General features: G+C 31.9%; 1 pseudogene; it reads right to left on the reverse strand.

Moving 5' to 3' along the window:
• Positions 1-263: 263 nt before the first annotated feature.
• Positions 264-16,619, reverse strand: LOC112772269 (aquaporin NIP6-1-like; annotated as a pseudogene).
• Between the last annotated feature and the right edge of the window lie 1,080 nt (positions 16,620-17,699).

The following is a 17,699-nucleotide window of genomic DNA, read 5'->3' on the forward strand; positions in this document are numbered from 1 at the left end:
CATACTAACACCCGTTTTAAGCCACTAGGAATTAGAGCTGCTCTTTGTTGACATTTTGTCTCTGCAACCAAGGTTATTTTTGTCCTCTCAACGTCTAAGTAAATGGGCTAACTTTTCATACCATGAATACCATATTCCGCTTTTTTCCTCCGGTATATGTGATCATTTTCCTATAAGTTTATATATATCTTGTGCGGTTGATTGATTCTAATAATCAATTAATGTAATAATCACCTTCTGAAGGTTCCAGAATTTGAAGGAGGCTAGAGTTTAGAGTTTTCATCTTCATTCGAAAGTTTAACAGCAGAATAAGTACCGGTATCACCAAGTGCACTAAGAATTGAAGCTGTCAAATACATTTAAATTGTTTTGTAATTGTATCCTATAATTATTGAACCTAATATTTTTATTGGGTTTATGAATTTCTCTAATGCTGACCTGTAAATTAATAATATTATTATAATAATTAATTTATATTTAATTATTTAGACAATAAAATTTTTTTATATTTAATTTTGTGCGTGTAGATATTGTATTTTTTTAAAAATTAGATTTTCATCAATCTTAATTACTATATGCATAACTTTTTTTAATATAATAAATACTATTTTGACTTAAATATTTTTTTAATAATCAACATGTATTATTTTTTAAGAGAATTATATATATATCAATATTTAAAAAGAATAATTAAATAATATCACCTTATTAATTAATTTAAAAAAATAATGCATGCAATCATGACCATAAGTATTTAATATTTTTCTTAGTTTATCTTTTTATTTATTTATTTAGTATTTAGTATTTTAAATTTTTGGAATATAGAATTCTAATATCATATCATAAAATTATTCATTCTATAAAGAAACAACATAAATGATTATATTTACCAAGTTTCATAAATAGACCCTATTATAATAAATTAATAATTAATTATTTATATAATTATATGAAAGTAAAGGTAGATTTAATAGAAGGACATACCCGACTACGAGGATGTTGAGCATGACAATGGCTCTCACTGTGATTTTCGCTAACTCTTCAACCTTTATTTATCACCATAAACAACTTCATCAATATTTAATATTATAACATACACACATACTCCTTTTAATTAATATGTTAACATCAAATCAAATTTTGTTACTACATATAATTAATATTATAAACAAGGCTTACGTTCATAGTGCAATAAACAAACGAAGATTCCAAAATCTCATCTTAAGTATTATTTTTATTTTTTTAAAAAAAATATAAAATGATACAGCAGTATATCTCACTGCTAAAACATGTTCATGTCACACATATGAACAAAACTATTCATGCAAGTTGAATTATTGGGGACCAGGTACAAATACTTCTAATATAGATAGATGTATTTTGTAACTTAAGTCAATTCTTCAAAATTACTGCAACTGGAACTAACAAAATAAGAGCAAGTTTGTTTGACTCTAAAATAACGGTCGAGCATGTTAGGCCAAATATGAGAAAGGCGGTAGCAATTAACTCGATGATAGTTAGCTTCCATATCTGAAATAAAAAGAAAATAAAATAAAATGTTAGAGATAGCATAACTTTTTATAAAAATAAATTGACAAAAGCCCTTTCTTATCACTAAAAAAAAAACAACTGTTGCATATACAAAAAAGATCTTTTGAACTAGAAAATGAAAAGCTATATTTGATGGACCACAAAACATGACCCAGCAAGTGGTATCAGAACCGATAGTGACCCAATAAGTGGTATCAGAGCCGATGGTTAATCGGTTTGGTTTAAAGAGTATTCAATGTGAAGTATCGAAAGCCTTTCTGGCAAAGGTAGAGCCGATGGTGACCCAACAAGTGGTATCAGAACCGATAATGACCTAACAAGTAGTATCAGAGCCGATAGTTAATCGGTCTGATTTGTTTTTGTATGTTCAGTAAATTCACCTGGTACCTGGTATAATAACTGTGATTATGGGACTTGCTAAGGTGGGAAAATTTACATTGTTATTCTTAGGATCTATTCTTTTCTTCTCAAATTTCAGATACAAGGTTTCCATCTAATGTTTTTTGCTTTTTAATTTCAGATCCAAGGTTTGCTTGCTGCATTATTGGCTGTTGATTATTCAGTGGATACATTACCCTGTGCTAGGAAATTAAAAAAGTGGATATAGATGAACATTACAAACCTAAAGTCTTTATTTGGGTTTTTTTCATATTTTAGCTGCCATATTTATCCTTTACTGTATTAATCACAAACCAAATTTATGCTTTGCATCTACTGTTGATTTAATTTCTCTATATTTTATGGCAATCTTTTCGCACTGTGTCAGAATCATTTAGATTCATATTGGAAGCAGAAAATTGTTGATTATTCTCTATATATTTAGCTTCTCTATATACTACTAACTTTTAATATGCAGAATATTCTATTTATTACAAATATCCGTTTCAGCCTCATTGTTTTCTTTGCTGAATTCACTTTTTCTTAATTATTAAACTATTGATCCCTATCATTTTTTACTGTAATTAAAAGTCACAGGACCAAAATATTAGAAGTTAAATACAAAAATTAACACAAAAATAAGAACTTTAAATCAGAAGTTATACAGGGAAAATTAAACCATGGAGCAGTTAAGATACTTTGTCATCCAATATGACATACTTTATCTCTTTCTCAGGCCCTACAGAAGTAAGGATGTATAATAATCAATAGCCAAAAAGAGTAGTCCTCAATGAGAATTTTTAAAAGAGGAATGTTAGGGGCAGTAATTTTTGTGATTTATGACCATTAAATAGTTATTAATGATGTTTTTAATGGTGTGAAATTTCATCAAATGATGTAGAATTACTCATTTTTATTTTACTAGTTACATACTGACTAAAATTTAATAAAGTTGTTAGCCTCTATACTTTTCCTTTTTAAAAAGAAGTGTATAAAAGAAAAAAATTATTAGTCCTCAATGGAATCCAGGTAATTTTTTTTCCTATAAAAATAATCCACAAAAATATTATATTTCTATAAAATATTTCAATGTCACCAGTTCTATAGTAGTTTAAATATTACTTGTTTTAAAATTTTTTCAATACTAACTGTCATTTGTTACAAGATTTTAGTCAATAAACATGTAACATTCAATTGGACCACTGAATAAGTAGTATAAGTGTATCATATACTAATTTTTTATGTTAGACACCACCATCCAGACAAACATGCCAATGAAATAGTTGTTGTAGGCCTATCTTCATATAAATTTATGTGTATTACTTTCTTGTCTAACATTAGTAAAACAGTAAAAATAAGTTGTGCTTAAATATTAAAACTGCTTGTTTTAATATTTAATGTAGGTTCAAGCTGGGGCCAGGGGTACTGAGAACATGGACTAGGATGCAATGGTTATGCAGATGTATAAATCAATATATTCATAAACTATATATATTTGCATTGCATGATATATTTGTAATGAATTTTACTCTTACTCTTATCAAATTAAAAGGAGTGATATGACATCATGTATACGTTACTATATTAGTATATTATTATCTATCATTGCAACTATCTAGCTTCATGAAATAAAAATATGTGATTGATGTATTATTTATGAGAATTCTTAATTATTAGTTCTCTCAAACTTGAAAAAATCTAATTAAATGAGGTTCCTCGTATTTGAGAAGATATATAACTTCTTTTCATACATAACAATTAATATAGCACTCCTTTTCATAGATGTTTATCCACATTGATGTTTATGGCTAGAAAAGAAAAATCAAAATTACGTGGAACTAAATGAACCGTGTGGGAGCCAAACAATACAACCAATAATTCTGCATCAGATCGTATTCTATCCTTACATTATCATATACTTTTTGGTTTTATTTATTGATTATTATATGATTGAGCGTATTTATTAATCTTAGAGATAGTATAATATTTTATATATAACCCAAGAAAGTAACCCTATTCAAAAAGCTCCATCACTCTCGCACTCAATCATAGTCTCATTGCTGGATTATCTTCATCGGGAAGACTTTCAATGCTTCACTTTGAATATTCTGTAAACCAGACTGATTAACCAGCGGCGTTGACTACTTGTTAGGCCACCATCGGTTCTGATACCACTTGTTGGGTCACCATTGGCTCTACTTTTACCAGAAAGACTTTCGATACTTCACCTAGAATACTCTTTAAACCAAACCGATTAACCATCGGCTCTGATTTCACTTATTGGGCCACTGTCGGCTCTGATACCACTTATTGGGTCATGTTTTATAGTCTATCAAACATAGCTTTTCATTTTCTAGTTCAAAAGATCTTTTTGTATCTGCAACAATTGTTTTTTTTTTAATGATAAAAAGTGTTTTTATCAATTTATTTTTATAAAAGGTTATGCTATTTCTAATATCTTATTTTATTTTCTTCTTATTTCAGATATGGAAGCTAACAATCATCGAGTTAGTTGCTATCGCTTTTCTCATGTTTGCCCTAACATGCTCGACCATTATTTTAGAGTCAAACAAATTTGCTCTTATTTTGTTAGCCCCAGTTGTAGTGATTTTGAAGAATTGACTTAAGTTACAAAATATATCCATCAATATTAGAATTATTTGTATCTGGTCCCCAATAATTCAACTTGCATGAATAGTTTTGTTCATATGTGTGACATGAACATGTTTTGGCAGTGAGATATATCGCTGTATCATTTTACATTTTTTTTAAAATAAAAATAATACTTGAGATGAGATTTTAAAATTTTTATTTATTTATTGCACCATGAACGTAAGTATTGCTTATAATATTAATTGTATATAGTAACAAAATTTGATTTGATGTTAACATATTAATTAAAAGGAGGATGTGTGTATGTTATAATATTAAATATTGATGAAGTTGTTTATGGTGATTAATAAATGTTGGAGAGTTAGCGAAAATCGCGGTAGGAGCCATTGTCATGCTCAACATCCTCATAGTCGGGTATGTCCTTCTACAAAATGTACCTTCACTTTCATATAATTATATAAATAATTAATTATTAATTTATTATAATAGAGTCTATTTATGAAACTTGGTAAATATAACTATTTATATTATCTCTTTATAGAATGAGTAATTTTATCACATGATATTAGAATTCTATACTCTAAAAGTCTAAAATACTAAATACTAAATAAACAAATAAAAAGATAGACTAAGAAAAATACTAAGTACTTATGATCATGATTGCATGCATTGTTTTCTTAAACTAATTAATAAGGTGATATTATTTAATTATTCTTTTTAGATCTTGATATATATAATTCTCTTAAAAAATAATACATGTTGATTGTTAAGAAAATGTTTAAGTCAAAATAGTATTTATAATATTAAAAAAAAGTTATGCACGTAATAATTAAGATTGATGAAAATTGAATTTTTAAAAAAATACTATATCTATACACAAAAAATCAAATGTAAAAGAATTCTATTGCATAGATAGTTAAACATAAACTAATTGTTATAATGATTTTATTAATTTACAGGCCACCATCAGGAAATCAATGAACCCAATAAGAATATTAGATCCAGCAATTACAGCAAACAATTACAAAGCAATTTTCATTAAGGCTGCCTTCCAAATCTGAAATAAAAAGAAGAAAATAAAATAAGATGTTATCCTTTGTTATATTAATCTTAGAGATAGCATAATATTTTATAAAATAACCCAAGAAAGTAACCCTATTTAGGAAGCTCAATCACTCACGCACTCAATTATTGTCTCATTGCTGGACTACCTTTACCGGAAAGACTTTCAATTCTTCACCTTAAATACTCCTTAAACCAGACCGATTAACCATCGATTCTGATACTACTTGTTAGGCCACCATCGGTTCTGATACCACTTATTGGGTCACCATCGGCTCTACCTTTGCCAGAAAGATTTTCGATACTTCACCTTGAATACTCTTTAAGTCAAACCGATTAACCATCGACTCTGATACCACTTATTGGGCCACCGTCGACTCTGATACTACTTGTTGGGTCATGTTTTGTGGTCCATCAAACATAGCTTTTCATTTTCTAGTTCAAAAGATCTTTTTTGTATGGAAAAGTATAGGGAGCCAATATAGTTGCTATACAATATATACAATGAGGATATTTTTGTAATTAAAATCAAATGATAATTAGAGTAATTAATTATCATTTATTTCAAATTTTAAATTCAATCTAAATAAAGATTCTATACCGTAAACAATGCAAAATTAAAAACCGCCAACCCTCTTCCCCGTTTACAGGAAATTGCTTTTCATAAATTCTCACCTTCTCTCAGCGGTGCCACCCCGCAACCCACAACAGCCGTCATCGCCAATAATCTTGGGAGACACTGCGGTGCGCACTGCGAAGGACCGTGCAACACCGTTGCAAGGGTTGCACCTGATTCTACCGCCAGAGTCCACTCAGTCGCGTCGCCATCTCCGAACCAGTTCCAACGACACTGCTCTGCATCGAGAAGTTGCACTTCACCTGGAGTGCCGACAACTCTATCCCACACAAGCCAGTTCCAGCACCATCGCTGCCACTCCCTCGCGCCGTTGCTGACTCGTCCCCTCGCGCCATCGCTACCCCTCGCTGACCCGATGCCCAACGTCCTCTACACGAAGCAACAAAAATCACAACCAGGTTCCACCGCTTGTGTCCTGGTTCCTGGGTTTGTTTTTTTTTTCTTTTATTTAAACTGGTATTGGAATAAACCTTAAAAAATTTTCTGATGAAAATGGAGAATCCAGACTAAAAGTGATTGGAATTATAGTGGTAAATTATTAGTATGAACTTCGTTAACAAGTTAAGCTTTCAAGTTGGCAAATCGTTTCATTGTCCATACTTTCTTTGGGTTTCTAAAGTAATCTTACTACTTTTATCACCTCAATGTGCAGTCCATTAGTGCGCTGAATTCTTGGTATGAAACTGTGCTTGAAGAAAAGTCTTGTGGCGTCTTATTTCAAATTCACCATTGATGCAATTATCAGGTGCAATAGCACAAGATATTTGTGCACTGGACTACCCTTTTATTATTATCATATCCAAATAAAAAGGTGAAATTTAGTACAGAGACTCTCACTTGGTGGCAATTGTGAACGAAAGATTTATGCAGCCATAATTGCAAGAATAGAGGCTTTTTTATGATTTGAACCCATCACTTTCAACTTACTAGGCAACTACTTTACTGTTATGCCAAGGTTCACCCTCTAATAATTTTATCCACGTACACCACAAGACATCTAGGTACTCGAAAAGCAGCAGAAAATATGGAGTGATCAAAATGGCTTCTTTGATGTATGTATTGAAGTTGTACATTAATCCTTTCAATAATTAATATTGGTCAACCAAGGCCTGTAGCAGTAGCTTCTGCCAAGAATAATTTGAAGTTGTACATTAATAGATTGGTTTTTATTATTATTATTATATTTTTCATGTCACTAATATTGTGATTTATATTAGTTTTTTTATTGTTTTAGTTCTGTCACCAATTTGAAGAATGTCAGATATTTGGAATATAATTATTAAGTATTTAGTTGGTTGTATTGGATTCATGTAAATACAGTTAAATTATGAAGGATGTTCATTTTACTAGGTATACGGATGATTATTTTCATTGTTAAGTGGATGTTTGGTTGTTAATATTAGATTCAACTAGATGCAATTAAATTATACTGGATGTTTAGTGTAATAGGTATTCGAATGGTTATTTTAGTATGATTGCGGATGGCGCTTTTCATTCTAAATTGGATTATTACTTTGGATATACCATTTGTAGTATAATTTATGACCCTATTGCGTTGATGTAAACAAAAAATTAAGAGAGAAACTAAAATAGGCCAGATGTTCATTTTACTAGGTAGGCCAATGGTTATTTTTATTGTATTTTGGATGTTCTATTTATTATTATGTTTCTTTTAGAGGAAAAAATAAATTAATAAAAAAATTGTAACTGTATTCATAAACGCGTGATTAAAGGCAAATTAGGATTAGTGGTCGCTGAACATAGCCGGAAGGAAATTGACTCTGCTCTCTAATTTCTCTAGATTTTTATTTTCGGTCTATAGCCACCTATCCACACATTCAAGAAAATAGCATATTCTTATGCATGCAACCACATTACATTAGAAAGTGTAGCTCTGTGTCTCTAACCAGTTTGCCGTATATTAATTGATGGCAAAACTAAGTTGGATATTGACTTCAGTCTCACTATGACTAGTAGTTTAGTGCTGTTATATTTCAACTTTTGGCCACAATAAACATAGTCCAATCTAATACTCTTTTTCCTGTCTTCTTTTTTAATGCTTTTCAAACATTTAGCTCTTTGTACTTTTTGCCAACCCCTTGCACACAAATAAAAACACATATTTCCTTATTGTAAATCACAGCTTTATAGGTTCTTGAGTTCATATATATAGCATAAAGATTAACAAAGTTAGAAGATTTATAATATGTTGTCATTTACATTGTTCAGTATTACAGAACAAAAAAATTCATGGGGCGAGCAATATCTTCTCAAAACGTTGGGTACTTTCTATGATGCAGTGTGCTCCACTACCTCAAAAAGAGGGAAGTATTTGTACATGACAGGCTTTACCTTTCCTTCTGCAGTTGTTGGTCAAACATTCTTCTCCCCTTTATAGTGTACAGTCTCATAATGAGGTCTCTTTACACCACTCACAGCGAAGACTCAACAAAATCATAAACCACAAAAGAGGGTAATTTGACAGCATAAATAAATCCTATCTTCACCGTCTGTCTTACAATATGGAAGTCTGTAACTGCAACCAACTATAAAAGTTTGTAAACCATAAAAGGCCCTTATACTTTTTCATGCTAAAATAAATTCAACTAAAACTCATTGCATGAGAAATACATAAACATTAAACAGATTAAATTGCACGCTATATACTACAAAATGCAAACAAGGTATGAAATTAAGAATAAAGTAGAGCAATGATTGATTCTAGCTAGAACTCTAAACTATGTTCAGACTAATATCCAAAGTCAGTACACATAATCATAATTAAGAAATGATTTAGTTTTTCAGTTAAAACTCTAGGTCTTATTCAGACAAGTAATAAGTTAAATAAATGAATATCTTTCTCTTCACCCTTCAACTGAGAACAAAATAAGCTCAATTTAACACTATAATTGATTACCACTATATAACAACATGGTGAGGATGAACCTATAAGACCAAACTCATGAATGTAGAATCTAGAAGGGGAAAAAGAAACGAACAACATTAACTAAGACAGTAGAATAAGCTGGCTTCAGTTTAAGATATACTAAAATAATATGTACTTTTAACATACATAGAATTCAGATAGATAGAGGTACCAAAACCAATTAAAAGCATTGGAAAGTGATAGGATTTGAAGAAAGGGAACAAATATGAGCATATTTGGATTGTATATTATTAGTGTGGGACAAATTAAATAGTGTGTGGTTGTGCAAGTTGTGTTCCTTTTCTTTGCTATTATGCATGCCTTGTATTTTGCTCTGCTCAATGCTCAACGTTCAACACTTGGAGCACCTCACAAATTTTGGTTAAGCTAAATTTGTTCCTGTAATTGACTTCTATGCTTATTAATTAGTATCATAGGTTTATCATAATAAATAAAATAAATGAGAGCATGCAAATAGTTGTATATATAATCTTTAACTACCAATTAAGTAAGGTAAGATAGCATGTGAATCTTCTCCGTTCATCAAAAGCAGAAGGAGGTAGGAATAAAAAAAAAAACGACCGATTCAATCCTTCAGTTGACCATATAGTAAGCATATTTAAATAAAAGGAAAACTATAATAAAGCATGGATACATGCGACTGTGAAAACCAACCATCTAATTACTTACTAAAGTATCCATCCAATTAAAGGGGCAAAAAATATTTATCATGAACACCAAACATTCAATACCCTACTAAACTAACCATCCAATTAAACGGACAAAAAAAATCTATCATTAACACCGAACATCCAATACCCTACTAAATAACCATCCCATTATGGTCAACATTAAGAAGCCAGTGATTAGCTGGGTGATTAGCTGGTTTACGTAACATCGCATCCAAAGGTCCACACGAGGCGAAAAAATAAAATGCTATTTAAACTAGATTAACAAACTTATTTCACCTTTTCTGCTCAAAAGTTATATCAATTGCAATGATCTTAAACAACAACTAATTTCACATGCTCGAACATACTAAAATTCCATATACTGCATTTTCACCATGTAAAATCAATCAAATAAGCAACATACAGTCTCTACATTACAAAATGCAAGATGAATGATGTTTCATGAAAGGAAGAAACTAACCCACTTAACGTGGATGCTCGACGACGATATAGTTCTGATGTTCGTGTTGGTCCCGGTAAATGGTTCACGTCAGGCGGCGAAGCTGTTAAATAAATTGCAACAATCTCAAGCAATAGCTAATTTCTCATGCTCCAAAATAATAAAATTCCATTTATTGCTTTTTCACCATGTAGTTTCAGAAAACTAAGCATCTTAAACACTCTATAAAATAAGTAGCAACTGCAATGAGTAATCATTAAAAGAAGAAACTAAAGAACTCGCCGTGGATGGTCGAAGAGGTTCTGGAACACGTCAGTTGGCAAAACAACGATCAGATACGCAGCCGCAAACCGTGCACCGGTGATGCTTCCGGAGAGGGCGAACAAGCGCGGCACTTGGGCGCAGCAACTCGGGTCGGCAGGAAAGAACGACCGTGCGATCCTGATGCCGCCAGCGACCGAGTTTGTCGCGAACAGGGGGTCTCCAATGCAGACGTGTTTCCGGAGCTGCTGCAGGTTGCGATTTGGACAGCTAGACGGCGGTGTGGGGGTTGGTGAGCAGCGAGGAGGAGGTTTTTTGGTGGCAGGGTAACACAATCAAAAGGAGGTGAATTGGGTGTAATTTTATTTAGAAATTATAATTAGGTTAAATGTGTGTTTATTATTATTTTCAAATATAATTGGGCTAGATAAAAAGTCCATTGTACATATTGTATACAAATGTCATTGTCTCCCTAGCGGGACTCTTTTTGTATTTGCAACAATTATTTTTTTTAATGATAAGAAAGGGCTTTTGTCAATTTATTTTTATAACAAGTTATGCTATCTCTAATATCTTATTTTATTTTCTTCTTATTTCAGATATAAAAGCTAACTATCATCGAGTTAGTTGCTACCGTCTTTCTCATGTGTGGCCTAACATGCTCGACCATTATTTTAGAGTCAAACAAACTTTCTCTTATTTTGTAAGTCCCAATTGCAATGGTTTTGAAAAATTGACTTAACTTATAAAATACATTCATCTATATTAGAAGTATTTGTACCTCGTATCCAATAATTTAACTTGCATGAATAGTTTTGTTCATTTGTGTGACATGAACATGTTTTAGCAGTGACATATATTGCTGTATCATTTTATATTTTTTTAAAAAATAAAAATAATACTTGAGAAGAGATTTTAGAATCATTGTTTGTTTATTGCACCATGAATGTAAGCCTTGCTTATAATATTAATTGTATGTAGTAACGAAATTTGATTTGATGTTAACATATTAATTAAAAATAGGATGTGTGTATGTTATAATATTAAATATTGATAAAGTTGTTCAGGGTGAGAAATAAAGGTTGGAGAGTTAACGGGAATCGCGGTGGGAGCCATTATCATGCTCAACATCGTCATAGTCGGGTATGTCCTTCTATTAATTCTACCTTCACTTTCATATAATTGTATAAATAATTAATTATTAATTTATTATAATAGGATTTAATATTATAACATACACACATCCTCCTATTAATTAATATGTTAACATCAAATCAAATTTTGTTACTACATACAATTAATATTATAAGCAAGGCTTACGTTCATGGTGTAATAAATAAACAAAGATTTCAAAATTTTATCTCAAGTATTATTTTTATTTTTAAAAAAAATATAAAATGATACAATGGTATATCTCAATGTCAAAACATGTTCATGTCACACATATGAACAAAACTATTCATGCAAGTTGAATTATTCGGGAACATGTACAAATACTTCTAATATAGATGGATGTATTTTGTAACTTAAGTCAATTCTTCAAAATCACTGCAACTGGGGCTAACAAAATAAGAGTAAGTTTGTTTGACTCTAAAATAATGGTCGAGCATGTTAGGCCAAACATGAGAAATGCGGTAGCAACTAACTCGATGATAGTTAACTTCCATATCTGAAATAAAAAGAAAATAAAATAAGATGTTAGAGATAGCATAACTTTTTATAAAAATAAATTGACAAAAGTCCTTTCTTATCATTTAAAAAAAAATAATTGTTGCAGATACAAAAAAATCTTTTGAACTAGAAAATGAAAAGCTATATTTGATGGACCACAAAACATGACCCAACAAGTGGTATCAGAGCCGACAGTGGCCCAATAAGTGGTATCAGAGCCGATGATTAATCGGTTTGGTTTAAAGAGTATTCTAGGGGAAACATCGAAAGTCTTTCTGACAAAGGTAGAGCCGATGGTGACCCAACAGGTGGTATCAAAACCGAGGGTGGCCTAACAAGTAGTATCAGAGCCGATGGTTAATCGGTCTGATTTAAGGAGTATTCAAGGTGAAGCATTGAAAGTGTTCCCGGTAAAAGTAGTCCAGCTATGATTGAATGAGAGAGTGATGGAGCTTCCTGAATAAGGTTACTTTCTTGGATTATATTACAAAATATTATGCTATCTCTAAGATTAATATAACAAAAGATGACATCTTATTTTATTTTCTTCTTTTTATTTCAGATTTGGAAGACAGCCTTAGTGAAAATTACTTTGTAATTATTTACTGTAATTGCTGGACCTAATGTTTTTACTGGGTTCATTGATCCTCTGATGCTGGCATGTAAATTAATAATATTATTATAATAATTTGTTTATGTTTAACTATCTATGCAATAGAATTCTTTTATATTTAATTTTTTGTGTATAGATATCGTATTTTTTTTAAAATTAGATTTTCATCAATCTTAATTACTACGTGTATAACTTTTTTTTAATAAAATAAATACTATTTTGACTTAAACATTTTCTTAATAATTAACATGTATTATTTTTTAAGAGAATTATATATATATAAATTAAAAAAGAATAATTAAATAATATCACATTATTAATTAGTTTAAGAAAACAATGCATGCAATCATGACCATAAGTATTTAGTATTTTTCTTAGTCTATCTATTTATTTATTTATTTAGTATTTAGTATTTTAGACTTTTAGAGCATAGAACTCTAATATCATGTTATAAAATTACTCATTCTATAAAGAGACAATATAAATAGTTATATTTATCAAGTTTCATAAATAGACTCTATTACAATAAATTAAAAATTAATTATTTATGTAATTATATGAAAGTGAAGGAAGATTTTATAGAAGGAAAAACCTGACTATAAGGATGTTGAGCATGACAATGGCTCCTACAGTGATTTTCGCTAACTCTCCAACCTTTATTTATCACCATAAACAATTTCATCAATATTTAATATTATAACATACACACATCCTCCTTTTAATTAATATGTTAACTCAAATCAAATTTTGTTATTACACATAATTAATATTAAAAGCAGGGCTTACATTCATGGTGCAATAAATAAACAAAGATTCTAAAATCTCATCTCAAGTATTATTTTTATTTTTAAAAAAAATTTAAAATGATACAGCGGTATATCTCACTGCCAAAACATGTTCATGTCACACATATGAACAAAACTATTCATGTAAATTGAATTATTGGAGACCAGATACAAATACTTTTAATATAGATGGATGTATTTTGTAACTTAAGTCAATTCTTCAAAACCACTGCAACGAGGGCTAACAAAATAAGAGCAAGTTTGTTTGACTCTAAAATAATGGTCGAGCATCTTAGGACAAACATGAGAAAGGCGGTAGCAACTAACTCGATGATAGTTAGCTTCCATATCTGAAATAAGAAGAAAATTAAATAAGATGTTAGAGATAGCATAACTTTTTATAAAAATAAATTGACAAAAGCCCTTTCTTATCATTTAAAAAAAAACAATTGTTGCAGATACAAAAAGATCTTTTGAACTAGAAAATAAAAAGTTATGTTTGATGCACCACAAAACATGACCCAACAAATGATATCAGAGCTGACAATGGCCCAATAAGTGGTATCAGAGTCGATGGTTAATCGGTTTGATTTAAAGAGTATTCTAGATGATGCATCGAAAGTCTTTCTGAAAAAGGTAGAGCTGATGTTGACCCAGCAGGTGGTATCAGAACCGATGGTGGCCTAACAAGTAGTATCAGAGCCGATGGTTAATCGGTCTGGTTTAAAGAGTATTCAAGGTGAAGCATTGAAATTCTTTCTGGTAAAGGTAGTCCAGCTATGATTGAGTGCGAGAGTGATGGAGCTTCCTGAATAAGGTTATTTTCTTGGGTTATATTACAAAATATTATGCTATCTCAAAGATTAATATAACAAAGGATGGCATCTTATTTTATTTTCTTCTTTTTATTTCAAATTTGGAAGGCAGTCTTAGTGAAAATTATTTTGTAATTGTTTGCTGTAATTGCTGGACCTAATATTCTTATTGGGTTCATTGATCCCCTGATGCTGGCCTGTAAATTAATAATATCGTTATAACAATTAGTTTATGTTTAATTATCTATGCAATAGAATTCTTTTACATTTGATTTTTTGTGTATAGATATAGTATTTTTTTAAAAATTAGATTTTCATCAATCTTAATTACTACGTGCATAACTTTTTCATTGTTCACCTGCTGAAACAACCCTGAGTTGGTTTTTGTTCTCAACAGGGTGTAATGTAAATGTAAATACTACCTAATTGATGTACCAAGAAAACATATATTATCCAATTCAATGAATCTTAAAGTTTCTCTTGTTGGACAAAAAAAAGTTTCTCACCAATGTTAAAAAAGAACTCCATTATTTTGGTCCAATCTACACAATCCAAATTGCTTTGTAATTGTTTGCTGCAATTGCTGGACCTAATGTTCTTACTGAATTCATTGATCCCCCTGATACTGGCCTGTAATTGATAATACTGTTATAATAATTAATTTATGTTTAACTATCTAGGCAATGAAATTTTTTTATGTTTAATTTTGTGTGTATAGATATAGTATTTTATTAGAAATTAGATTTTCATCAATCTTAATTACTACGTCTATAACTTTTTTTTGTATAATAAATATTATTTTGACTTAAACATTTTCTTAACAATCAACATGTATTATTTTTTAAGAGAATTATATATATCAAGATTTAAAAAGAATAATTAAATAATATCACCTTATTAATTAGTTTAAAAAAATAATGCATAGAACCATGACCATAAATATTTAGTATTTTTCTTAGTCTATCTTTTTATTTAATTATTTATTTATTTATTACATTTGTGCAATTATTTGTGATTACAAATTGGTCTAGTAGGACATATATATATACACGTAATAATTAATCAATCCAACAAAAATCCTTCTAAACTAAGATCATATGGTGAGAATATCCATAACGTGAAGGAATGAATAATAGAAAGAACATGTCTTTCATTTTCAGTACTTATGAAGACATATTTTTCCTTCTTATCTCAACGTACCTTTATTATTATTATTATTATTATTATTATTATTATTATTATTATTATTATTGATAATGGGAACCATATATATTGAGACATGAAAATTATATAGCCCCTTATAAAGAATTTAGTCAAGTCCATCTTGAAGAATAAATTTACTTTGATAGAAGGACATACCCAACTATGAGGATGTTGAACATTACAGTAGCTCCCAACGCCATTCCCGCGAACTGTCCAACCTTCATTTATCACCATAAACAATTTCATCATTATTATTACTTAATTAAGCAAGAAATTATTGGCAATTAGCACATTAAATATTATAAACATAATATAACATATGCTTACAGTTCTAGTGTGAGTGGCGAAAGCAGTGACAACAAACATGAGATTGAAGCTGATGATGAATTCTAAAGCAAAACTTGGTTATATCCTCCTGAAGGAACCGTAACTCCACCCCCATGAATGGATGATACACTTCCTTCAGTGCAAATGCGGCACACACTGATGCCAATATCTGTGCTCCAATATACATTGGCACCTGCATGCATGACATATATATTTTAATGAACATTCACATGCATTCCATATATAGATAGATCACTGAGTTCTTACCTTCTTCCAAGGGAAGTGCTTTATGGCAGCAAATGATATGGTGACAGCGGGGTTGAGATGTGCACTGAATATGTGTCCGGTGGACAGGATGATGACTGTCACCGCAAGGCCGGTGACGACAACGCAGCCCAATAGACTTTCCAATCCATTAGTCTTCTCGTTCATTATTGCCGCCGCTATTCCGGCGAACATCAGCATAAATGTGCCAACAAACACTGCGGCTACCTAATCATACAAATTTGAAATTAGTTAAGTGAAGAAACAGTTACAAAAAAATTAGTAATAAAAGGAGTCGGGAGATAATTAGAGATGTGGCTTAGTACGTGCGTAATACCTTTTTGGCAAGAGGAGGAAATGACAAACACTTGCAATTCTTCATTATGAAAGGAGGGAGGTGGTGAGCGCTGTGAATGTAACAGCCCAGACCACCTGCTAGCACGATATTGTCCGCTTTGGCACACAAGGCCTCACAGTTTTGTCTTTGACGATAGGGATGATAGCCGAAGCCCCCTACACTCACTCGTCAAAACGCGTCATGCTAGAGAGAGGTATCCACACCCTTATAAGGCATGCTTTGTACCCCTCTCCAACCGATGTGGGCCTTACAATCCACCCCCCTAAGGGAGCCCAGCGCCCTCGCTGGCACATCGATCCGGGTTCTGGCTCTGATACCATCTGTAACAGCCCAGACAACCCGCTAGCACGATATTGTCCGCTTTGGCACACAAGGCCTCACGGTTTTGTCTTTGATGATAGGGATGCTAGTCGAAGCCCCCCACACTCACTCGTCAAAACGCGTCATGCTAGGAAGAGGTATCCACACCCTTATAAGGCATGCTTCGTTCCCCTCTCCAACTGATGTGGGCCTTACAATCCACCCCCCTAAGGGAGCCCAGCGCCCTCGTTGGCACATCGATTCGGGAACCTGGCTCTGATACCATCTGTAACAGCCCAGACCACTTGCTAGCACGATATTGTCCGCTTTGTCACACAAGGCCTCACGGTTTTGCCTTTGACGATAGGGATGATAGCCGAAGCCCCCCACACTCACTCGTCAAAAAGCGTCATGCTAGGGAGAGGTATCCACACCCTTATAAGGCATGCTTCGTTCCCCTCTCCAACCGATGTGGGCCTTACACTCACCACCTCCCTCCTTTCCATACATTCACAGTGCTTACTACCTCCCTCCTCTCCATACATTCACAGCGCTGACTACCTCCGTCCTCTCCATACACTCACAGTGCTCACCACCTCCCTCCTTTCCATACATTCACAGCGCTCACCACCTCCCTCCTTTCCATACATTCACAGCGCTCCCTCCACTCCATACATTCACAACATTCACCACCTCCCTCCTCTCCATACATTCACAACGCTCACCACCTCCCTCCTGTCCATACATTCACAGCGCTCACCACCACCCTCCTCTCCATACATTCATAGCGCTCACCACCTCCCT

Source organism: Arachis hypogaea, chromosome 3, assembly GCF_003086295.3.
Source record: "Arachis hypogaea cultivar Tifrunner chromosome 3, arahy.Tifrunner.gnm2.J5K5, whole genome shotgun sequence".
NCBI lineage: Eukaryota > Viridiplantae > Streptophyta > Magnoliopsida > Fabales > Fabaceae > Arachis > Arachis hypogaea.